The sequence below is a fragment of the Anas platyrhynchos genome, chromosome 12, assembly GCF_047663525.1.
Source record: "Anas platyrhynchos isolate ZD024472 breed Pekin duck chromosome 12, IASCAAS_PekinDuck_T2T, whole genome shotgun sequence".
In the NCBI taxonomy this organism is placed as follows: domain Eukaryota; kingdom Metazoa; phylum Chordata; class Aves; order Anseriformes; family Anatidae; genus Anas; species Anas platyrhynchos.
Window position 1 is genome coordinate 20,164,001 of NC_092598.1, and position 6,000 is coordinate 20,170,000.

The 6,000-nt window shown below is 35.0% G+C and overlaps 1 protein-coding gene across 20 annotated transcripts in view; it reads left to right on the forward strand.

Moving 5' to 3' along the window:
* ZNF536 (zinc finger protein 536) overlaps positions 1 to 6,000 on the forward strand; it is a 347,101-nt gene that overhangs the window by 103,578 nt on the left and 237,523 nt on the right. For all 20 annotated transcript variants that reach the window (XM_021272913.4, XM_027466845.3, XM_021272916.4 and 17 more), the window contains one exon: positions 740 to 861. The gene's annotated coding sequence lies outside the window, so the exon portion shown is untranslated. The remainder of the gene's footprint in view (positions 1 to 739; positions 862 to 6,000) is intronic.

Sequence of the window (6,000 nt, forward strand, 5' to 3'; positions counted from 1 at the left end):
TAGACACAAACAAACAATTTATAGCAACTCCTTTAGTTATATGATGAAGTTTTTCTTTTCTTGTGAATATGCAAAACATTTATTCAGTGGTTACAGAATTCTTCTGTGAATAATACATTTTCAAAATCTTTATTGTTACTTTTTGTTTATATTATTTATAAATTTACAGTCATAGCTGGTTACTTAAATCATGTTCTTTCTTCTGTTCCCTGATTGCATGAGTTACATATTCACTTGATTCAATACACAATGTAAATTGTGAGCATTACAGCTGAACGTATGTCTCAAAATTTTTGTCTGGTTGCTCAGTTACATAAATCAGACAGTTAAAAGAGGGAGGGGATGTACCACATGATCTACTTAAGCAGCTAATACCTAAAAAAATAAATTGAGATTACATATGCAAAAGTATACATTTTGACCACTGTGTGTAGATTATATAAATTGAGTGGTCTTATTTCTATTCCCTGATTAATGGTTGATGCTATTACATCTACAGAATGAATGTCAAATTCAAACTTAAATTTGAAATTTGAAGTCAATGAATATTTAAGAATTCATTCTAGATGTTGACTGTGAAGATGTACTAATATTGGTACAGCACATATGCTCCAAATTTTGCAGACAGACAAAAACAGAAAGTAGTTACATGTTCCTAAGGCTGTTAACTCAAAATTTTACTTTAAATTGCAGTATTTTGTAGTGTTTACTCAGCTCTCTTTTTCACTTTGTTTTGCAGATGGGGAATCTCAGGCAAAGAGGTTAAAGGACCTCTCCCATCACACAGTGTGTGTTGATGTCTGTTCCTGCTCCCTAGATATGTGCACAGACTACTAGACTTCACTGCTCTGGCTGCAGCAGGTAAGATGGATTGTACATACAATGTGATTAATTCTTTAATTGACCTTAATATTTCCCGGAAAGGTGAAAGATCCCAAATACATGAATATAAGATCTCTATTCCAGTTGAATCCCTGAAAATCATGTGGATTATTCCCTGTAGCAGAGATAGAAAAAGCATAGATGCAATGGTGTATGCCAACTAATACCTAAAATGTATTTGAATGAAACAAACACCCTTTTTTCTGAGGGTAGTTAGACCACTGGTGTTGCGGGATAAGGGTCTTTTTTTCCACCCTCAAATAATGCTCCTTAAGGGAAGAATGGCAAATCTGTGTGATTTAAGATGCATTTTTGTCTGTTTGGTTTTGGAAAGACTGTGATGGCAGACAAGAACATGGATATTGAGAGTATGTTTGGATAGTGGGAATGCAGTGTAGACATACAGAGAGATTTTGCTCCACAACACTGAAAGCAAAAACTTCTTCATTGTGGTTAAGGTTTTACATGAGTAAGGATTATAAGATTTTATCCAGTGTGAGTACAGAACCATATAAAGAAGGCCCTTAGATGTAAGTGAGAAGGGCACTAGTGCAATTCTATGGCAAGGTTACTGCATCACTTTCTGGGGCTTGGATCCCATCACCCTTTCTCATGAAGTGGACTGCCCTTCTTGTAAAGATATTTTACCCATGAATTTGTCTGGATTAATTTAAGAAGTGTCATCAAAGCTGTGTGCCAGATCTCTACTTGGTGCAAGAATCACACCGGGGGTAGAGTCAAAATCCCTCTGTGTGTTGACAATCTGCTTACTTTTCTTTCGCACACATGGAGTTGAAGATGGAGATTTGTAGACCAGTAGAGAACAAAAAGATTGTTGCCTTTGAAGAGATTCCTTTCTGCCTCTTTACTTCATCAAGAGTAAAATTCTCTATTAGCTGGTAGTTAGGTATGTGGGAGGAGGTGTGGACAAATATAGTTTGGCCATAGGTGCCTCAGTGGAAGTGCATTCTCACAAGAGCCTCTCTTGGAAGAAACCGATGAATGGTGACTGGAGTCCTAGCATCTGATTCCGTGAGGAGACAAATTTATTTCCCTAGATTGTGATCCTTGAGTAGCAAGTGACAAGGTCCCAGAAATAAGGTGGGGCTTGGTAAAATCTGATGATAGCCGTCCAATAAGTAATTAGGTATATTAAAGAAGGAATGATGACCTCTAATATTAATGTTATTTCTGGAAAGTTCCCACATGAACTCACTTTATTAAGTTGCAGCTTTTTTACACTATATTTCACGTATATTCTTTCTTCCCACATGTTTGGGAGAATACAACCCAAACACTGTTACTATTCTGTAGCCATGCAGTTTGGCTGTATTCATGTGAAGAGACTGACTGAAGGAGGTTTATTTTGGAAACTGTATTTCTGTATAGTGCATAAATGCACTCACATGCTCCTAGTTAAGTGTGCTGAAGTACTTTGCTGTATATAAGGTTCTTCAGTTTTTCCTGTATGATGTAAACTGACTTCTTATGAAAGCATAACTGTATTTTCGCTTTTAGAAGAATGCAGTCTAGCTAGGTACTGAACAGTTGGGTGGTTCATTATGCTTTGTTTAAATACTTAACTATGCAATTCTGCATTTAAGACATTTTTTTTTCTGTACTTTGTGGCTTTCCCTTCTCTCAGTGTTCAGTGAAAAGAATGTCCAGAATTTCAGAATAATTGTTCTCTCATATCTGTGTAAGGATGCATGCAAAGTAAGTCTGCGTGTGTTCCCTCCTTTGGTATGCAATCTACAGTCTATATTTAACTCTGTACATATACAGTGCAAAGAATCACAGCATAGCAGTTGTTTGGTGGTGACAATGTAGGTATACAGTCTCAAAAGAACTTAAGATAATTGCTTAAATGACATCTCCTGCAAAAACCTAATCTTCCTGTGAAGGGTCCCCCTTGCAAAAGGCAACATGAGCATTTTTATGTTCTCTGTTTTCTGCTGCCATGCACTTAATTCTGTTCAAACTGTATCGAGAAGACTTGAGAAAAAAATCAACCATTAAAGACTTGCTCTTTGTTTTTTCAATCTGTGACCCCAGCAATCTCTTTAGCAAGCCATGGTTCAGTAAACTGGCACACAGCAGTAGTTCTACAGTGGAAAAATCATAAAACAGATGGAAGCTTTACATTTTTGTTTAGTTTTTAAGAGCAGTTTTTATAACATCGCTTAAAATCATTCTGATGCATCATACTGTTTACACTTAAAGCTTTGTAGCTAAGATGTTTACACTATAGAGAATGTTTTAAGATATTTTATAGTTATGATATTTAGATAATTGGCAAGAAAAAAGATAGTTTGTTGAGATTACAGTGATGTTGGTAACCGTGAAGTAACTTATGAGTCTCAATAAATATGTCCAGTTCGGTGGAAAGTACAAACTCAGTTAAAACAAAACAATACAAGAGGGAATACTTTTTTAGTGAAATCATTTCCTTTTCTTAATCAAAAGATGACAGCCACAGCCTTCGAACTCCCATCTGTAATGCACCACTCCACGTATCTGCATACATAGCCTCTCTTTTTATGATTGATACAGTTATATCAAATCAGTCAATTAATATTCGGCATAAGTTCAGTCAAATTATATACAAAAGTTAATAAAGTTCACTTTCCATGCAGAAGTGGAAGTGATCTAACATGAATCCCGCTCGCTGTCTCTTCGTACTCCATTTTAAAGGCAAATACATGTAGACGTTTGCATGTAGAAGAATTTCTTCAGAGCACAGTTTTGGAATATTAAAAAAAAAAAAAAAAAAAGTCTCCCAAAATGCATTAATCAAAAACAATTACTCCTTTTAACTTTTGTAGCTGCTCAGAAGTGAAGTATGAAATAGTCTGTGTGTGGGCCACAAATGTTGGGAATGCAAACATTTCACAATAAACATGTTTAAATGAAAGTACTTGGCTAGATATACTGGAAGATAGTACATGTTGGGTTAATTAATGCATACTCCATAAAAATAAACCTCACTTTCAAGATCTGACCAATAAAAATCATTAGTATATTTGGATCAGATGTGCTGATGGATGATTTTTATGTATACATTGAAGTTTTGGAAAGCGAATTGTCCTTGAAAAACCTAAAAACAGATTTCAATTTAAAGTCAGAACAACCCATTACAACTACTCGTTGTGTTTTCCTATAGTGATATGATGAATTATTTCAGTTTTAGCTTCTATACCTTCAATTGATTTACTATCGATGAGCTTAGATTTATCATTTTAAATGCACGAATCACAGCTACACAGCAAGAAACTGTTCAATTTCATAGAACTTGTTTGCCTCTAGAATGCAGTATCTGATTCTAGGCATAATCAAATTACTTTACCATTTTATTTTTCTTCAAAAAAACCTTCCTGATCTGAAATTGAATCATTTGAGTACATTCAAAAAATAATATTTTATTTTAAAAATAAAATAAAATAAAATAAAATAAAATAAAATAAAATAAAATAAAATAAAATAAAAATAAAATAATCTTATCATCGTCTGAGGGAAATCATACATATACACAAATATGCGAACTGGCTTTGCATTGTATTGTGCTGCTGAGCCAGTAAGAAATACTGAAGAAAATTTTCAGTCTTTCATGTTGATTAGTGTCTTTCTCCAAACCTGGTCTCATTAAAGACAAAGTGGTGATTGGTGTTTGACAGATGACAGAATGCAACCCAGCTAATTTAATAGATCTGTAGTTGCTTTGTAGGAAAGGTCCATTCTGCACCCCTTAGCCTAGGTGTCTATATTTGAGTAGAATTAAGTGGAATTTACTTAGAGACTATTTTTTAAAAGTGAGATGGATGTATTTCACTTTTTAGTCCTTTATCTGTAAGATACACAAAATCAGATATTTGATAGGCCAAGCCTCAAAATGAAGCATAATAGGAACAGGACAAATTTTTGATTTGCAGTTGAAATATAAGTAAAATCTTTTTCCTATGGTTATTATCAGTAAAAGTTTTGTTAATTGTAACAGCAGCAGTAGGTATAAGAGCATCTGTGCAGAAAAAATCTTTGTATCTTTGTGGTCATATTGACTTCATTAAAGATCAGAGACCCATTATTGCAATTTTATTGTATTTATTCTGTAGTATACACAAAGTCACTACTCTTGCACGCAAGAAGAACCACTTTACTCAAAAGCCTTCATCCAACGTTATCCTGATCCACCAGTTTAAAAAGCTTTAGGTGTTCTGAATTGTAATTTGTCCATTAGTTACCTAGTTTCCTATGAGCGTTATAGAGGTTTTAGAGGTGAGGTGAGGTGATAATCCTCTGTTCAAGTTGGGTAGGATTCTGTGGAAAGTAGGCTGTACAGGAGATGGCTGCAGAAGTACAATAGTCAAGAACATTGATGCTAATGGCATGGGTGAAAATAGCTGTCTGATGAGCAGATAAGTAAGGAAAGGCTCTGCGAATGTGCTAGTAGACAAAGACAGGAATGTGGATGTGGCACAGATGAAGAGGGAAGAACTGGTAAGAGAGAGGCAGTTGACAAGTTTCTGGTATTGACAGGAAACACGATCTGCACAGCTGTATCTGTGGCTAACTGAAAACTGACATGATGTTTTTCAGATGATGATATATATCAAACTCCTCTTTAAAGAGTGAATAAATGTTTTACCAAAATGGAGAACAAAAAGGCTTAAAGGTGTTTTAATAAACTTAGAAAACTATTTTGAAGCAGTGACTTAGAAGGCAGATACTTCTCATGCCTAGAAATTTAGTTATATGAAGGGAGCTGCCACTGCTAATGGAAGTAAATAGTAGTCAGGAGGCTGTGGCTTGTATTTAAAATACCATGAAATAACATCTAGGTAGAGTATACCCTTCTAATTCTTATCTAAGTAGAAGGGCTTGCAGATTGTTGGCCTGCCTGCTTTTATGTAACATTTTTTGTAGACAGGACTTTTCTGGAGTCATCATTCTTGCTGCATTTGGTCTAGCTTACCAAGACAAAGTTTAAATACATTAACTTGGGAACTCCTGACAAATGCGGTATCCTGGAAGTCAGTGCATGACATTTATCATACTGTGATCCACCATCCTCTACAGCATTGCTGCAAATAACTTCTTTACAGAAAGGGTTGTTAGACATTG